The following is a 20092-nucleotide window of genomic DNA, read 5'->3' as shown; positions in this document are numbered from 1 at the left end:
ATCACACAGGAAGGATGGGTGTAGTTGGGATTTTCCTCACTGAAGTTTGCTCTGCTGTTGGGTCTTCCTCCCAATGAATCCAATCCCATTTTAGTTGAGTATATTGGCACTGTGCAACACACACTTGATGATTGACCAACTGATGAGTGCTGTTGACACAGAAGTCCAATGCAACTTTGACATCATCTCTGTTCCTTATTTAACCCTTCCTCTCTGTCCATTTTAACCCAATCAATCTAGTAAAGTTTACTGCCCAGCTTTGGCGGTAATTGAAAATCAAATTGGAGAGTAGGCCTGAAAGATAGGTAGTTTCAGCGTTTGGGGCTATGTAAAAGTGATCACAAGTGATGCTTGTGATCCCGTTTCTAGGAACCTAGTTACTTCCCTCTTGAAATGTCTCTAATTCTCATTTCAGGATATGTAGCCTCTTCACTCATGACCTACTGGTTCTTCTGTATTAACCATTCTGTCATGACAGTTCAGTTCATAGCGCTGACAATCAGCTAGTAACAAATTTGTGATTGAGAATCTGTGGGTTCAGTCAGAATAGTAAAGCTTTCTGTATAATGGACTTAGTAAATATTTGTTTTGAGCACACATACGTGTGATCATTCGTGTGCGTCATGGGTTTTTCATTAATCTCTAACTCTGCTTGGAGCACACTTTGTTCATTGTACACCTAAAAGTGAAAAGTCATTAGATTCTCTAAGTAGATTGGATTTGCCATGTATACGTTTTATTTTTTTGTCTCAGATGTTCATAGACATAGCAGTAGAGATGGCTTATCTATAATATCCGGCAAGTGCAGATCCTTACTAAATATTATACAGTAGAGTATTCCTTGTTGAACATAAAAGATGGTGTGAAGTGTATTTATGTAATGGTGATTAAGATTCTTATTTTTTCCAAATCTTACTGGGCAATCAATTTTTCTAGAATAAATACCATCACCCCTCACCCCCACCTTTTTTGGATCAGTGTATTTGCATAATGGTATTTCAAGTTAACAAAGAAAATATACTGACTCGGTTTAATCACATGGGAATATGGTCTTCTGGATTTAATGAAGATGCTTTCAGAAGTTAAAAATAATCAGAAAATAAAGATGGGAGTCATGATATATTTCAGAACTAAGGAGATCTCTTCATGAAGCCTGGCCGGTGACGGTTCAATTTCTGTCAAGTCTAACCACATGCTATCATGCTATTAAACCAAAAACAATAAACAGAGTTCAGTGACACAGATAATGGAGAGAAAATGGCAGGGTCCAGATGCACTTTTGCTTATGTGTTGTGTTATCTGTATAATTTCTAAATTTTTCCAGACATCAGGAGAGTTAAAGAGTCTGTGGCTTTAAGTATCCTGTTGAGTAGGTCTAAGGGCAGTTGGAAGACATGGAATCTTTGAGTTCCTGGTCGGCATTTTCCGCCACAGACTTCACAATTTCATTACAGGCTGAATGATATGAATGAGTAGTAGCTCAACCAGCCGCAGAAATAAAAGCATACATACCCTGAATCCTCCCTTTCTCCCCTGTCATCAGAAATAGTCATTCGAAGTGACATGATGTTGTTTTTGAGCATCTCGTGATGTCGAGGAGTTGCGTGGAAACCAAGCATATCAGCTTCTTCCAGTTTGAGTGAAATTAATTTTAGTAGGCTCCGGAGTTTGGCAAATTTAATTCTAACCCCTGTAAGGCTTTAACTTCTATCCTATAGTCGTATACACAGTAGTCATTCTGTATTAAGATAACAACTACCCAGAAGAGATCATTCATCTGATCTACATTTCTGTTTCCTTATCTGGAAAACGGGGATGATAGTATCACTTAGTTTACAGGGTTGTTGAGAGGATTTTAAAAGCTAAATTTAATCAAGTGCTCAGCAGAATGTAATTTGGTTGGTCTCATTTCTGTGGTCTCCGCCATCTCTTTGGTAAAGCTCTTTCTATTATTTTCAGGCACTTAGGTGACTGTTTTATTGACCTCCTACTGAAGAGTGCATTAGAAGAGATCTCAGAGCAGTTTAGATATGTTATCTTATTTAGTCCCAGATCCTATTACTGAGATCACAGACAATATTTACACTGGGTCATGAATTTATTTGGTTGGGATAAAGTATCAAAGAAACATGGTTAAAAATTTCATTTTTCTTTGGAATGATCACCCATGAGGGCACATTTCAAACTTACCAATCAATCATCTATTATGTGCCAGTCATTGCCTAAGGTGTTTTAATTTTGTACTTGATCTCAGGTGAGACTCATTACTTTTTTTTTTTTTTTTTTTTGCAAGATAAGGAGCTGAAGGTCAAAAGGTGAAGCTCTGTTAAGTGAAACAGTTAATAAGCAGTAAAGCCTAAATTCAAACCTGGATCTTATTCATTTCAGAAGCCCTTATTCTGGGCAGTATACTCCCCAAAGTATACCCTAACAAACTGGAATTAGCAGTCTCGTATGCTGGGGTGCCTGGGTGGTTCTGTTGGTTGAGCGTCTGACTCTTGGTTTGGCTCAGGTCATGATCTCATGGTTCCTTGGTTCGAGCCCCACGTGGGGATCTGTGCTGTCTATGCAGGGCCTGCTGGGGATTCTCTCTCTCTCTCTCTCTCTCTCTCTCCCTCTCTCTCTCTCTCTCTCTCTCTGCCTCTCCCCCACTTACTCTCTCTCTAAAAATAAATAAACTTAAAAAAAATCTTGTATGCTCTCTTACAAATGCAAGTTATTTAGCACAAAGGAAACTATGTAACAATGTGGAAGGGCCTGGATGGATGTTTAGATGTTTGAATCCAAAATAGAGCCTATTGCAAATCCTACACAAGAAAGCTCCATCAATTCATTTTCTGATTCTCTTCCCTTCTCTGTCAGAGAATTCATTGATCTGTTTGCTGGTAAGAGTCCATATTACAAGTCTCAGAAGAAATCTGAAATAACTTTAAAATGAATCATTAAACAATCCATTTAAATTTTGAAATTATTAAGTTTGAAACATTTTGTTCAAAGTGAGGACAATTCTTCCTATATTACAAGTGTACAAATTAGATATAAAAGAATTACCTTTAGTGAAAATGATTTTAAAAATCTGAATAATTGGGGCACCTGGGTGGCTCAGTCGTTAAGCGTCTGACTTTGGCTCAGGTCATGATCTCACGGTTCGTGGGTTGAAATCCCACTTTGGTCTCTGTGCTGATTTGTGCACAGCCTGCTTGGGATTATCTCTGTCATCCTATCTCTCTGCCCCTCCTGGACTCATGCATTCTCTCTCTCAAAATAAATAAATAAACTTTAAAAAATCTAAAGAACTATACTATGTATATATGTATACATATATATGTATGTATGTTACATGTGTCTACATACATATATATGTATGTTACAAACTTAATTTTTTTCCTTACTTTCATTTCTCGTTTGAAAGTTAAAGAGCATGTGTACTAATCAGTGAGCTCCCAAATTTTATAGCCTGAATTGCCCTCTGTCTTTAGACTCTCTGTCTCCTATTAGGGGTCATAAGCCACACTCAAGGGTCTCCACCCATCATTGTGCAGTTTAAAAAGGATTCAACCCCGATTCAGAGCTTTGTGGCAGTACTGGTTCCTCATGATTTGCCTTTACTGCAGTTGTATTCTGAAATGCCGTCTAACTGCACCTGACAAATATATGCAGCCTCTCTTAGCTTGGTGGATTCCACATGAAGTGTGTGAAATACTTGTCTTGGGCTTATACTGTTCTTTTCGTCCTGTGGTCCCCCATCAGACTTTCTTACTCAGCCTTATTTCTTATGTAGAAATCTCTCTAAGTTTTATGAGAGCCTTGCATCGTTGATGGCCTATGTAGGTGGGGGTAAGTATGTGAGCAACTACTCAAAAACCAAGTGATGCAGCAGTAGGGGGCCTATTCCTAGGCTAAGCTTGAAATCTTGAAAGAAATAAAAAATGAAAATTGTATTCAAATGAGGTTTCCCAGTTTCTTCTTTGATATTAAACTGATGAGGTAAATTGCTTTCAGAAGTTAAAATAGAGATCTAAAGGTTATAATAATATCAATGCAAAAATAGCCCAGAGAAATGAAGAGACGGAGAGTTCATTTAAATATGCGAATGACTTGTGGAGATGTAATGGCCCTATTAATATTAATTACGCCATTATCATTCACTGCTCTCCAAATGGAAAATTGCCAGTCCATGTATCACTGGCAGAGACCTGAAATGTAAATACAAATTGACAACCTCGCTTCTGTGCATACAGGTCACCCATGTTCCTAGTTGAAAACATCATAACTAATCTAATCTCGAAGCAGTCTAAGTTGGGCAGAAAAACTCAGGAACTGAAGGTTTTCTAACTTCTAAATGTTGATTGTCATGGTACCTTGGGCTTGGTCTTCCACCAGTTGAAGTCCTGACGTCTGGCCAGTACCAAAGTGCTGGTTTCAGGTTCTGGTTTATCTCTTCTGGGTCTGCATACCCCCCTTAGGAAGGTGGTGGGGAAGAACCCCTATGGAGGGGTTCTGCATAGTGAGGAGATGGCCAAGGGATGGTCTGTTTTTGACGACCTGGGATACAGGGGATGGCTTGTTTCAAAAACCATTATTTACACCCAAAGTTTTTCTTTATTTGGGGATGAATAAGGGTGAAGATGTTATGCCTGAAAAACTATCTCATCAGAGAGAGAGAGACGTTAGGCTTTTAACTCTGCACACTGGTGCTTTTTTATTGAAGCAATTGGCATTTAATGAGGAAGATAACACCATTTTGAAGGTTGTATTTATTTATTTTTAAACACTGTGACTGTCCTAGTGTTTAGAAGATAATGTTTTTATGTGTGGTTGAAAATGGTTGGTATCAAGTTGAGTCCTGCACAGATACATTTCATTAAATTCCCAAGACTTCGGTTTTCACCCCATTAAGCTCCATTATCAAAATTGCCAGGCAATCCCTTAAAAGCTTAAAAGTTACATTTCTAATAATTGCCCAGGTCTCTTCCCTCTTGTTCAAGTGTAACATGCTATTTTAAATGAGTCAGAGTGTGTGTTTGCTGCCAGTTTGAATCCCCACATCTGGGAATCATCCCAAGATCACACGCTTCCTGTCTGGAGGAAGGAGCATCCTCAGTATGAACAATCACCAGCAGTGATTTGAGGCAGCCATAAAAGGAGACATCCCGGGTGAGTCCATGTGATAAAATATGGAAAAGGGAGCTGTGGATGTCTTGGGTCCTTGACATGTGAAGGTAATTAAACCTCTAGATTCGAATTCTTCCTCTCCTCTTTATAACCATGCCTGGCCTAAGGAAAAAAAAAAAAAAAGATTTGAAATATGGGCAGAGGGGTGTGGTGCCATATGGCAGCCTGAAACAAAATTACCCAAACACTTCAAAAACAAGCAGGGTGCGTTTCTCCCTCTGTTCAGTCACCATATGTGAGCTCAACACGTGAGAAGCTCCCTTCAAGTCGATTCAAACAGACTCTTTGTATTTTGGCCTCCAAGTGTGTTTCCTTGAAACAAAAACCAGAGGAGCTTTGAGAGACGTTCCAGTGAGGTCCCCGCAGGGTCTGAATCCAACACTGCAAAGCTCGTAGAACTATTTCTGAAGTGAAAAAATTTTAGGAAGAAGGAAGATAATGGGGGAAAAAAAAGAATCCTTGCCTTCAAGAGGCAAGCTCGCTTTTGACATTAGACTGCTCTGGGAGTTGTTGATAGAAAATAAGAGGGATATGTTCCTGCCCTGATCATCGGAGAAGGGCTTTTCATTGTTACAAACAATGAGCACAGAGATATCTTTACAAAATCACGAGAATGAATTGATTGAATGAAGAAGCAGTGAACTGAACGGGAAATATTAGTAAAATGTGATTTAGGTTGTTGGTGAGTCCTTGACTACCTACTTCTTGAATCCAACCTTTCCTTTTCTTGTACAGCCACTAACAAGTGGCTGTTAACTTTTATCACAACACCTCTTTCCACCTTCTACTTTGAAGTTACCACTTGGCTTATTTAAAACATGCATACTGCCTTGGGACTAGGAAACCTCGTGATGTCTTTGGTATTGAGTATATTGTACAATATATAAACAAAGTCCTCAAAATGTAATTGCGAATACAATGAAATCATAGGAAAGAAAATCCCGAGCAGAATTTACCAGAAGAAATCAGCATCAGAAAAATCTAAAGGTCTAGAAATGCATCTGATGAGTCTGAGAGGGAGACAACATTTAGACATTTCAAAGGATCTTATGTTAGATCTAGATTCCAATTCAAGTACTTAATACAGCACCACTGATTTTTTTTATGTGTATTTTGAGAGAGAGTGTGAATGGGGGAGGGGCAGAGAGAGAGAGAGAGAGATTGAGAGAGAATCCCAAGCAAGTTCTGGCCTGTCAGCACAGAGCCTGATGCGGGGCTCGAGCTCACGAACTGTGAGATCATGACCTGAGCCAAAATCAGGAGTCAGAAGCATCAGTCACCTGACTGAGCCATACAAACGGACGCTCCCACCACTGATTTTCAGTTAAAGTCACTGTGTTGAATTGGGTAGTTGGCAAAAGCTTTTGGTGAAGGCCAAATTGATGAATGGCTGGGTGATTCAGTAAACATTTTTGAATACCTGGTACGTATTACCAAGCAGTCTGGTCAACCTTTTTACTGGCCTAGCTATAGGGCAATTTGAACACAATAAGAGTGCTAGTACCTTTATTTTCATTCTCTGCACAGTATGCCAGGCATTTAATCCTTTTTGGAGTTTTCATTATACACATTTTAATGTTCTGAAGTTTTTGAACTTTTGACACCACTAATTAATCTCCAGTTCTTTATTTAGTGTGTAACATTATACTAGTTATCAAAATAATAATTGGGTTGCTGGAACACATTATTATCAAAAGGTCAGACTCTTGGAGATCTCAGTTCTATTTAGATTTATAATAGTGTTTAGATTTGGGTTTCAAAGTATATCCACACACTCGCACAGTGTCACACATATCCGTTCACATGTTCAAATCTTGTCTTATTAACTGCATGGAGAGGACGTTATCTAAACATCAAGAGCAAAAGGAACTTTGGAATGCCTGCTGGTCCATAATATGAATCACTAAATGCCTATTTCCTTTTCCACATTTCTTGCATCATCCCTGACAAGGTAGCGAATGTTCTGGCATCTGTCGCATACCATAACCATAAGCTTGCTGGAACGCAGTGTTAGGTCCTTGTGGTGTCAAAGAAGCACGTGTGACTTTTGGACGCCGCAGGGTAGCTGGATCCCAGAAACACACCTTTCTTCCCTTGCCTGGTTGTTTTTTAAAAATTCCCTTGTAGAAATCAAAATTTGCCACTGCCCAAGTGGTTCAGTAGCTCGCTAATCTATAGTTCATTTCAATTGATCTTAAAGCTCAGGAGATAACATTTTTCTCAGTGGCTGGCCCCCATTTATATGTCGACACAGATCAGTGTTGATCACACAAGTGACCCAGGCTCTGAAGGGAAGAGTCGTGCTGGTCATCTAAAAAGTTATTGGAACAGACTTGCCCTTTGGTAGAAATGCATTGGGATGGAATAATGTCTCTTTTGCCTGAAGACAAGCACTCAAGTGATGTCAGCTGTGCTTGAAGAGGGCATTTAAGCATCTTGTATTTAAACAAATGGAGACACAGATTCTTTTTTTAAATTTTTTTTTAACGTTTATTTATTTTTGAAACAGAGAGAGACAGCATGAACGGGGGAGGGGCAGAGAGAGAGTGAGACACAGAACCGGAAGCAGGCTCCAGGCTCTGAGCCATCAACCCAGAGCCCGACGCGGGGCTCGAACCCACGGACCGTGAGATCGTCACCTGAGCTGAAGTCGGACGCTTAACCCACTGAGCCACCCAGGCGCCCCGAGACACAGATTCTAATAGCAAAACAAAGTTACTTTCTAAGGCTCCAGTACACTTTCTTGACGGATGTTCCGTAGTTTGCTTCACTGAAGATTATTTACTGGTAGGACTTTCAGTATGACTTGAAAATGTTCTATATGTATTAATTGATTTTTTAAATTAGGCATTTTTGGTATTAATTTCACTTTGGGAAAAGCAAGATAGAACATTATACAACTCATTACATTGTCCAACTATGAAAGGCCTGCAGCAATGAATTAATTTGCTAAATACTGTTTCTAAGTCATAGACTTAATGGACAAGACCCTGGGGAATTAAAATGATGATGGGTTCTAGGGATTGCCTGAATTGATAAAATAGTGCAATCCAGGTCACTTGCAGCTCTTTTTTTTTTTTTTTTTTTTTTAAGTTTATTTATTTATTTTGAGAAAAACAGAGAGCCTGAGCAGGGAAGGAGCAGGGAGGGAGAGAGAGAATCATAAGCACACTCCATGCTGTCAGTGCAGAGCCCCACATGGAGCTCATACTCATGAACCTGAGATCATGACCTGAGCCAAAATCAAGAGTTGGACACTTAACCGACTGAGCCACCCAAGCATCCCCAGGTCATTTGTAGCTTTAACTACAACTTCAGGGTATGACAACTTCATCTGTATTACTTGATCTCAAAATAGCTTATTTGAAAATAAGTTGTATTTACTAAGGTAGTCGAAAGAAGTTTCTCTGGTTTGGGGGCGTTAGAAGGGTGCTGAGGATTTTGATGGTAGACCACTAATTAAATAGCAGAGGCCTCTTCTTTTAAAGTTAAGCTTCATTTTGCTAACCTTACTATAGGCTGTTGCCCTCTTGGTTAGAATTTAAGGAAAATACATTTTACTGTGCTTTAGTTACTCCACAAATGCATACAAGTTAAAAAGGTTCGTAAAAAAAAGGATAAAAAGAAAGGTGTTAGAAATGAGAGAGGGCTTAAAACGTCGTCGAGGCCCCTTAATTTATTATCTGCCGTTGTTCCTTTATGACTTACTGTTCTTTGAAACAGCTTCCTTGAAAGCAGTTTATTATGTACTTAATTGGCCTGACCCTCAGAGTTGTGCTTGTGTGTTTATACAGATGGCAGACCGCAATCCATAAGTCTCTCTACATCAAGAATCTCTGACTTCTTGTGAATTTACATTGAATTTCTTAAATAAATGAGTTTTCTGCTTTCATTTTTGTTTCCCCAAATCGTCCACCTTTCTCAGGGGCAAGGAGGCTAGTTTTCCCCTATGACCATAGTTATACAATATCATTCTTTCTTTCTTTCTTTTTTTTTTTTTAAAGAGAGAGAGAGTGAGTTAGGACAGAGACTGAGCAGGGGAGAGCGGCAGAGGGACAGAGAGAAAATAGAAAATCTTAAGCAGGCTCCAGCTGAGCATGGAGCTTCATCCCACAACCCTGGGATCGTGACCTGAGCCCAAATCAAGAGTCGGACACTCAACCAACGGAGCCACCCAGGTGCCCCTTCATCTTGCTCTTAATTCCTTCCAAAATCATTTGCTATGAAGCAGCCAGAATAATTTTTTTTTGAAACAATAAAAAAGCTTAAAATGCTCCCAATGATTTTCCATTGTATCTGAGATAAACAGATACAGTAAAAGTAAAATAAACAGATACAGATAAAGTAGAATATTCCTTTATGTTTAAATGCGTAATTATTTTTAGAGTGAGAGAGAGAGGGCATGAGCAGGAAGGCACAGAGAGAGAGAGAGGGAGACAGAATCCCAAGCAGCCTCTGCACTGTCAACACAGAGCCTGATGCAGGGCTTGAGCTCATGAACTGTGAGATCATGACCTGAGCTGAAATCAAGAGTCTGATGCCTAACTGACTGAGCCACCCAGGCACCCCTAAGGTAGAATATTCTTAACCCAGCTTTTTAGGCTCTGTGAGATCTGATCTCTTTCTACTTTTCTGTGTTTACCTTTAGCCATTCTCCCCTTTGACTGATTGCCTTCTTTTAAATATACTGGTTTTAATTTAGTTCCCCCAAAGAGACAAAGCTCATTCCCATCTAAGAACCTTTCTAGCTGGTGCCCCCTCTGGTAGAAACACATTTTCCCCTATTTTTTTCATCCCTAGCCTTCACTCTCAGATTAAGTGCTATTTTCACCTTAAGGGGATCTCAGAAGGAAGTTTCTTTTTCTTTTTTTTTTTCAATGTTTATTTATTTTTGGGACAGAGAGAGACAGAGTATGAACGGGGGAGGGGCAGAGAGAGAGGGAGACACAGAATCGGAAACAGGCTCCAAGCTCTGAGCCATCAGCCCAGAGCCTGACGCGGGGCTCGAACTCACGGACCGCGAGATCGCGACCTGGCTGCAGTCGGACGCTCAACCGACTGCGCCACCCAGGCGCCCCTCAGAAGGAAGTTTCGAATAGAGGATTTTGGTGTGACTAATGGGAACTACATAAGAAGCAAAACAATGCACACAGAATTGTTTAGGTTGGCTTAAGAAACCAAAATGACAGTGTTGTGTATTAGATATCCAGAATTTATTCACCTTGCATAATGGGAACTTTATACCCTTTGACCAATATCTCCTTATTTCATTCTCCCCCCAACACCTCCCTCCTGCCTCTGGAAACCACTATTATCCTTTCCGCTTCTATAGGTCTGACTATTTTAGATTCCATATGTAAGTGAGGTCATGCAGGATTCATCTTTCTCTGCCTGGCTTATTTCACTTAGCCTAATGTTGTCCTTGTTTATCTATGTGGTTGCCTTAGTAGGGCTTCTTTTTAAAAAAATTTTTTTTTTCAACCTTTATTTATTTTTGGGACAGAGAGAGACAGAGCATGAACGGTGGAGGGTCAGAGAGAGAGGGAGACACAGAATCGGAAGCAGGCTCCAGGCTCTGAGCCATCAGCCCAGAGCCCGATGCGGGGCTCGAACTCCCGGACCGCGAGATCGTGACCTGGCTGAAGTCGGACTCTTAACCGACTGCGCCACCCAGGCGCCCCAATAGGGCTTCTTTTTTAAGGCTGAATACTATTTCATTATATATCTCTTTTTCTATCTATATATATGTCTGCCATCTTTCTATCTCATGTTTTCTTGTCCATTTACCCATCCCTGAAATTTAGTTTTTTCCTTACCGTGGCTATTGTGAGTAGGGCCACAGTGACCATGGAGTCTTATCTCTTTGAAATCCTGATTTCAATACTTTTAGATAAATTCCTAGAAGTGGGATTGCTAGATGATATGGTTGTATATTTTTTAATTTGGAGGGAGAACCTTCCTACTATTTCCCATAGTTCTATATCAGTTAAATGCCCATCAACAGTGTTCAAGGGTTCCCTTTTCTCCACATCCTCACCAACACTTGTTATCCTTTGTCCTTTTGGTCAAAGCCATTCTAAGAGAAATGAGGTGATAGCTCATTGTGGTTTTGCTTTGAATTTCCCTGGTGATTAGTTATGTTAAACTTATCTTTTCGGATACTGATTGGACATTTGCAGATCTTCTTTTGAGATATGTTTATTTAGGTCCCTTGCCTATTTTTCACTATCTTTTGGAAATTAATCACTTGTCAGATAAATGGTTTGCAAATATTTTCTCCCATTCTTTAGGGTTGCCTTTTCATGGTGATGATTGTTTCCGTTGCTGTGCAAAAGCTTTTTAGTTTGGTGGCATCCCACTTTCCTATTTTTGCTTTTGTTTCCTGTGCTTTTGGTGTCATATCCAAATAAATCATTTGCCTAGACCAATGTCAAGAAACTTTTCCCCTATGTTTTCTACTTGTAGTTTTACAGATTCAGCTGTTATGTTTAAGTGTTTAACCCATTTTGAGTTGACTTTTTTACAGACGACATATGCTTAATTTCATTCTTCTAAATATGGATATTCAGTTTTCCTAGCACCATTTACTGAAGAGACTGTCCTGTCTCCATTGTGTGTTATTGGTATATTTGTCAAAGATCATTTGAGTGTAGGTATGTGGATTATTTATGGGTTATCGATTCTGTTCTATTGGTCTCTATGTCTGTTTTTATGCCCATGCCATATTCTTTTGATTACTATAACTTTGTAATATATTTTGAAATCAGGTGGTGTGATACTTCCAGCTTTGTTCTTGTTGCTGAAGATTTGTTTAAGTATTTGGGGTCTTTTATAGTTGCATATGAATTTAAAAAATTGTTTTCCTATTTTTCTAAAACACACCATTGGAATTTTGATAGAGATTGCATTGAAGATGAATACATTCTGGGGATATACTCTACAGCATTGTGACTCTAGTTAATAATGCTATATTGTATACTTGAAATTTGCTTAAGAGGGTAGATATCAAGTGTTGTCACCTTAACAAACAAAGAAGATGACAACTATGTGAGGTGATGGATATGTTAGTTGGCTTGATTGTGGTGATTATTTTGTAATGTATAGGTATGTTAAATCATTGAGTTGTACACCTTCAATAAATGCAATTTAATTGTCAATTATATCTCAGTAAAGCTGGGGCAAAAATGAGGCAGTAAGTGATGAGCTGTCACTGCAAGGAGAATTTGAAAGCTGTGAAGAGCATAATTCATTAAAGGACTTTGCAACTTGCTCTTGACCCACATTTTAAATTGCAGAGAGTTAGTAAACCAGGACTAGAAATCTCCAAGCAATCAAGAAGACTAGACAAAACCTTGACTTATAAATAGAAAGAACAGTAGTAATGAAAAATTGGTTTAAGAGTTTAAGAGGCATCTTTGTAGTGACTGATCAGAAGTAGTCCACTATCCTACATGTCCTTACATTATCTCTGTGTTCTTCCCTTGTTTTGTAACACTTCTGTCATGGCTGGAAAGTGATGTGGGAGGAAGTAGATGATAGGAATCAGGGGCCTCTCAGAAACCAGTCATGATATGAATCTGATAACTGAAAGTGAGTACTCATTGCATAGATTCTATGCATGACTGCTCGGGATGCGTCCTGTAATGTTAATGTTAATATCATTCATTTTCCTAAACCTGACACAGTTTGTTGCATGAGTTGCAATGTTAATTTTCTGTCTGTGAAGCACAGGGGATTGAAGTGGCCCTGTGTGCTTTTTGTCTGCCTGGTACACACCCTCTTCTCATAAAGCAACCTGGTTTCTGATTGAGCATCTATCCTCCCCTGGCCGTGGCCTGGGTGTGTGACATTTGCTGGTCCAATCTGACTGACACCTGGAAATTTAAATCTGGAGTAGAAATAACAGCCAGGAGCTGTTTTTCCCAGCTGCTAAACCATAAGACACTCGTGACATTTTCCTATCTGTATTCTCAGAAATGCCCTAATTCTTTGACTTGTCTGAGGCAAAATAATTTCTTTGAATCACTGAGATACCAAGTACAGATGGAGCTAGAGCCTCAAGGTTGCAGAATGTTAATCTCTTACTGCTAGGAAGATCCACCTAATGAATGAAGTGAGGCCTGGCTTGGGAAATGGTCGTGGGCTGATAGAGATGTGTTCATGCAGATTTATTATCATGGCCTTGTAATGTCCCTTATGGCAATAGTGCTTTTATTCTAATTAATACATGATCTATCATTGAAGCAAATGCTTCCCAGTATAATTTTCACTAAAAAATGGAATCTGGTTGCTCTTCTTCCACAGCAGAGTGAATTCAGTGAAATGAACTTCTGGGTTTTGGCTACTAAACCATGCTTTCCTTCCATTCATTCATTGTCATTCAATAAGCATTTTCAGATACTATAAACATTTCTATACTACATCGAGTACACTAAGCTGTGGGCTAATAGGGTTTCTTTCCAGAACATTTTTTTTTTCAACGTTTATTTATTTTTGGGACAGAGAGAGACAGAGCATGAACGGGGGAGGGTCAGAGAGAGAGGGAGACACAGAATCGGAAACAGGCTCCAGGCTCTGAGCCATCAGCCCAGAGCCCGACGCGGGGCTCGAACTCACGGACCGCGAGATCGTGACCTGGCTGAAGTCGGACGCTTAACCGACTGCGCCACCCAGGCGCCCCCAGAACATTTTTATGTGACCAAGGTGATCAGTTTTGCTAGAGAAAAATTTAAGAGACTTCAGGAACAAAGTGTCATTTCAGACAGACAGAGATCCATGAAGTTTGTAAAGACTTTGAAGAGATTGTGGGTCTATAAAACAACTATCCTTGTCAATGGCTCCAGGATATAGTCTAGTATTTAACCTCAGAAGATTTCAAAAAATTCTCTTATGAACTAACTAGAATTCTTCTCCTAAGATCCATTTATGCCTTCCACCCCATCTTTGCATCTATGGAATAGCCCATTCCTTAATGATAACCCTTCACTTCATTAATAGAGTTCATGAAATCCTTTCTGTAGTTAAGACAGTTACTAAGTCACTTTTTAGCCTTTTTCCTTCTCCAGGCTGTCATCTAATTATGTCAACCTTTATACCATAATTAAACTAAAGAGTGCTGCAGAAGAATTGAATTTAATACTTCCTAATCAAACCAGGGGCCTGGAGAACAGAACTGTGGTTAGTGGCCTAGTAAAGCTAAAGATGTTTCATGGTCTGTGCTGTTCTGTGCTTTAAGCCTCCATCTGGCAGAGGCTTGGAGGAAGCAAACAAAAAAATCATTACAACCATTGTCTTTCAGTGGGGCTTGACCCATGGGTGAACTTGAAGTACCTGAAACAGGTATGAATCATGCCACCTTGATTAAAAAAAAAAAATCCCAAACACAGGAATACTCAGTGTGTTTACAGTAACATCCTAGAAGATCAGCTTCCGGATCTAGCAAGTTTGAATCTTAGATCTCCCAGTGTAAAGTACAGAACAACCTTAGAATTACCAGCTTTAAGTGATCTCATATGTACCTCACTATCACGTGTCTTCTGTCCTCTGCTGCGTTTAGGGGAGAGAGTGATGGCCCAGTGGTTCTATTGAGCCCACGTATGTGCTTGCCGTGAGTATCTCTTTAGCCATAACTGTTCCTTTATTACCTTGAAAATGGCTGATAGATTTTAATATATTCTCTACATATTTTAGATAAAATATATGTTCCAAATAACTTCATGTCCATATGCCCTCTTTTACTTTTTTTTTTTTTTACTTTCTCTTCTGACTGCTATCTATACCTTAACACGAGGAGCAAGGAAGTTGGGAAATTACTCTGGTGGTCCCCCACTTTCCTTCCTCCTAACCTGAACATAAAGCTGACCTGCAATTTGAATCAGAAGCTATGTGATTTCTCAGTCTCAGCTCCTTCCAGGGCTGCTGTCTCCAACTGGATGTCCTCGGGCCAAAACTAGGGTGCACCAAGGGAGATGCCCAGGGTGCAACATTTAGAGAAGCACTTACTCTGAGTTCTCCAAGTGCTGGCTCTGAGTGCCTCCTGGCCTGACCCTCCTAAGTCATTCCCAGTGAGATATGCAGTAGGCGTATAGACATGCTAGGATGTGGTTGGAGGACAGTTGTACTCTTTAGCTGCAATCCTAGAATAGTTTGACCCACATAGACATGGAATAAGAATTCTGTGGACCCCGGGGCGGGGAGGGGGGGGATCTTGGGCATTAACTTTCTGTGGCTAAATCAAGATCTCTCTTCTGGTCCCTCTGAAACTTTTTTTCACCTCTCTTGACTTTGTGCTGATTTTATAGGCTGAATTGCATTCCCCCAAAATTGATAAGTTGAAGTACTAATCCAAGTACATCAGAATGTAACTGTATTTGGATGTAGGGACTTTAAAGTGTTAATTAAGAGTAAATGAGGTCATCTGGTGGGCCCTAATGCAATAAATTGGGTGTGCTTATCAGAAGGGGTAGAGGGGCACCTGGGTGGCTCAGTCAGTTAAGTGTCCAACTTCAGCTCAGGTCATGATCTCGTGGTTTGTGGGTTCAAGCCCTGCATCCGGCTCTGTGCTGATAGAGCCTGGAGCGTGCTTCAGATTCTGTGTCCCCCTCTCTGTCTGCCCCTCCCCCCTTTATGTTCTGTCTCTGTCTCAAAAATAAATAAACATTAAAAATTAAAAAAAAAAAAAAGAAGAGGTAGAGACCCAGGGAGGTATGTGGGGTAACAAGAAGCTGGCCATCTTGCAAGCCAAGGAGAGTGGCCTCAGGAGACACCAAACCTTTCAACACCTGAATCTCAGACTTCCAGCTTCCAGCAGTATAAGAAAATAAATTTCTGTTGTTTAAGCTACCCAGTCTGTGGTATTTTGCTATGGTAGCCCAAGTAAGCAAATACAGCTGATCATATGGCCAGTGCAAAGCCAGGAAAGTCCTAGTGTAGGAAAACTTTCCCTTTTTAGCTCTGAATATGACCTTCTGTGGCCCTCATATGGACGATTAGTTTTTACCATTTTATTCTTTACTCTAATGTTAAAGAAGCTATTCTTGGATTAAGAAATCCCTTTGTGAGTTATAATTAGGATTGGAGGCCAAGCCAAGAAAGACCTCTAGAGGCTTCTCTTTGCTCTAGGAATAGGATTGTAAATTTTAATGGATTGTCTCAATGTTCTCTGAGTTCGAGGCCATGCCCAGTCCCTGCTGTTATTACCTTCAGTGGAAAAAAAATCGACTAGATGTCATTCTTGAATGATGGACTCTGCCTTCCTTCCAAACAAAACCTGGCTAATTTCCATAATGTACATTTAATGATCAGGACCATTTATTTGTGTCCCTAGTTCTTTTTCATTTAATTTAAGGTTAAGTCACATCTATTCTCTTCACTCTTAAACACACATGAGTGTGTATGCACCCACAATATGTAGAAACTCCAATAACAATAAATTAAAATACATCAGAAAAGAGGTTCCTGGGTGGCTCAGTTGGTTAAGCATCCAACTTTAGCTCAGGTCATGATCTCACAGTTCGTGAGTTTGAGCCCTGTGTCGCGCTCTGTGCCGACAGCTCGGAGCCTGAAGCCAGCTTCAGATTCTGTGTCTTCCTCTCTCTCTGCCCTTCCCCTGCTCATGCTTTGACTCTCTCTCACATGCACACAAATAAACATTAATAAAATAAAATAAAATAAAATAAAATAAAATAAAATAAAATAAAAGTAAAATAAAATAAAATACTTAAGAATGGACCAAAAGAACACTCCCCCCTCCCCCCAGGGGACAAATTATCTGTCATGAATTTGGTGGTGTCAAAAGTCAGTCCTAGGACTAATTCCACCGCCAGTGGGCTCGAGTATTCGTGTCTACAAAGGGAAGATATAGTACCAGACCATCTCTAATTCTGTTATGTAAAGATTCTATAACAAGAAATAAAGGAAAAATAATTGGAAAACGAAGGTGATATGTTCAAATCTTAACAGGCTGGACACATTATCTGAACCTCCACTCTTTCCTAGCCATGTCAAAACATTCAAAGTATACCTCTCTCAGATCTAGTAACCATATCCCAGCCATACATTTAGGCAAGTTATATTCATTCAGCATTTGAAATTTATTCCCGAGGCCAACATTTTCAAACCTGATGCCTATAGGCCACGATGGGGGCAAGGCAGGGGCAGTCGTGAGCTAAAGAGCAGAGCACGTAGACTGTCTAAAGGGTTCACCCAGGATTCTGCCCTGTGTATTACCGACATGTAAGGTGAGGGGATCCACAGTTGGTAGATCTTCAGATTTTCAGAAGCCAGATATCAGAAGCCAGACATACAAATTTTAATATCACGTTTCATAACCTTAAAGATTTTTAAGTTTATGTATTTATTTTGAGAAAGGGAGCAAGCGGGGTAGGGGCAGAGAGAATCCTAAGCAGGCTCTGCACTGTCAGCATAGAGCCAGACACAGGGCTCGAACCCACGACCATGAGATCATGACCTGAGCTGAAACCAAGAGTCAGACATCCAGCCGACCAAGCCACCCAGGCACCCATTTCATAACCTTAGAATGTTGGCAACCATAATTTTTTTCTGGAAACTTTGTAAGGTAAATAAACATGTCTGCCATAATTTTTTAATATCCCTATAGTTCTCAATGTAGGAGCTATGCAAACATTCCCTGACATGGGATTCACATTGTCTGTTCCCCCAGGGTGCGGCAGGTTCTCATGGCTAATTACGTGTTTTGTCTTACTGCTTTCGACTAGCCCTACAATTTCATTTGAGCAGAGGGTTGTTTCCATAAATATATGTGAAGTATTTAAAACAGTACTGGGCACATAACAAGCACTATTTAAGTGTTAGCTACTGTTACTAGTGAAGAGTTGGTCAGATGTATTCTGTAGGAATCATGAGTTACTGCCCTAATTATTCTACCATGTTGTTCTGGAGGAAGGCCATACTTGAATTTCATGAAATTCAAAAGCACTTTAAAACATCTTTAAAGTTTTTGTGATATTCAGAAATAGCTACACTTCATGCAAGGCTTTAATGTGCAAAAAACCGAAGAGAGTCTTAGCTAGTTTGCAACTTCTATTTTGCTATTTTTGCTTTTAGATTACAAAAAAATTTGCAATTTCATTTTTTATCTAGGTTACTCACAGCTGGGCTGACTTGGGGGATTTTACCTTTGGATCGGAGCATACAAATACTTCCATCAATATTCTATTTCCCAAAGGTATGCTAATTCTCATGAATAATCACAATAATCATGGCAAGTTTTTAGAGATTATAACTGAATCATTCCTCTGCAATTGCTGTAAAGAAAGCCTTGTAGTAGAAGCTACTTAACTTGAAGATTCTCTCACATTTTAGCCCCTGACCTACATTTCTAGGAGTGAGGAGTCTTTTGCTTTGTTCCTTTGCTTACATCACAACCTGTGCCCAGGACGCCTCTCATCTCCCTTTGATTGTCAAAATCATTTCCATCTTTAAATCATGGTTTCCAATTCTGCCTCCTCCAGGTAACATTTCTTGCTCCTTCGATATTGTAATCCTATGCCAGCCCTGACATTTTCTTCCTTTGAGACCTCTAAGCTGTTTTTTCTTGTGTCATTGAAGGTACTCACCCAGTTTTTATTATGCATGTCTATGTGCCTTGTATAGCTCCCTATACTCGATTTTCTGCTTTGTGGGAGTAAGATTATTGACATTGGTCATGCAATAGTACACATCTAATTAAATCAGGAATGTCCCTCTACTTTGGCTTAGAGGTATTGATACTTGGTTCCTTTCTTCCTCTCAGATGTTCAGTCCTTCTATGGCCAGTGGTTCTAATAGCAACTCCTAAATTTTCCTTAAATCAGTTGAGCTGAACACCCAAGTGGTATTGGGGTGTGCCATTTTCTCCTAATTTGTTCTTATAGATAGTACCATTTCTTGGCTCTATTACATTGTATAATCTCAGTGATATACTGAGTTATTGGTTATCTTAGAATGGTTCATTGATTCCTTTGGGGATTGGTGTAAATTTAGAATATGAAGCCTTTCATTGTTTAACAGTGTCATAATTTCCCACAGAAAGCTGTGTAAACCTTGATATTCACTTTGCTTATACATTTGGGAGAAACTTTATAGAGAGATGTGATCACAAAGTAGCTTTCAAAGGCTGACTCTCCTGGTGTCCGCTGAGGGCTCACAGATGACATGTGAGGACAAACATCTCCAAAGCCAGCATGAATGTCAAGGTAGCTGGGTCTTGTCTTTCCCACAGCTAAGGTGCTCAGACATTTTGTTTGTCTGGAATAGAACCCAATATTGCCTCTTGTCCTTATGTGACTATTAATAGTGACCCCTTGTACCCACCCCCCCCCAAAGTGTGTCAGCTGATATAATACATTATATGGTCCACCTATTCATAATAGCCCTCTTATTGTCTTTGAAATGCCAGTTAGTACAGTATTGAATTATTGAATACCTGTGAGTTGAGAGGCAGTCAAAAACTAAACTGGAAAAAAGAGAAGATTTCCTCCTTAGAGCTGGGACTTCTTTCTTCCTGAGTTCAGTACATTCAATAAGATCCTGCAAGCAGAGTAAGTTCTTATCTCCAGAAGGTGTCCCTGATGTGTCTCCATGGCTTTATGGCAGTGTGTGTGTGTGTGTGTGTGTGTGTGTGTGTGTGTGTGTGATGGGTGGGTGATGGATGCAGAGGTGGATGCTATTACTGGTAATATTAATGCTCTTTCATAAGGGAGTTGGCACAGTTAATGAGCATGGGAGCCAAGGAATCCAAATCTTTGGTAGCCAGCGTTGGTGACAGACATCTTCAGAAATTTTTGCCTCCTGGCAGATCCCTGAACTCAGCTAGGGGGACTTTTAGGTGAATCTTCTAGTTGGCTTTGTTCAGATTACTTTATAAACATCAGGATTCACATACCCACTTTTTTCT

General features: G+C 39.8%; 1 long non-coding RNA gene across 17 annotated transcripts in view; it reads left to right on the top strand.

The window, feature by feature from the left end:
* Positions 1 to 20092, top strand: part of LOC121010570 (uncharacterized) — a 66367-nt gene that overhangs the window by 17498 nt on the left and 28777 nt on the right. For 13 of the 17 annotated variants that reach the window (XR_005781247.1, XR_005781246.1, XR_005781250.1 and 10 more), the window contains one exon: positions 18298 to 18382. The exons of 3 other annotated variants lie outside the window; for them this stretch is intronic. This is a non-coding gene — a long non-coding RNA (uncharacterized LOC121010570). Of the gene's footprint in view, positions 1 to 14731; positions 14783 to 18297; positions 18383 to 20092 lie in introns of all 17 variants that reach the window. One more of the 17 variants, XR_005781241.1, reaches the window with a different exon arrangement.

The sequence above is a fragment of the Herpailurus yagouaroundi genome, unplaced genomic scaffold (assembly GCF_014898765.1).
Source record: "Herpailurus yagouaroundi ecotype Mexico unplaced genomic scaffold, PumYag 192, whole genome shotgun sequence".
NCBI lineage: Eukaryota > Metazoa > Chordata > Mammalia > Carnivora > Felidae > Herpailurus > Herpailurus yagouaroundi.
Note: the sequence above shows the minus strand (reverse complement) of the source record. Positions and strands in the feature narration are given on the sequence as shown.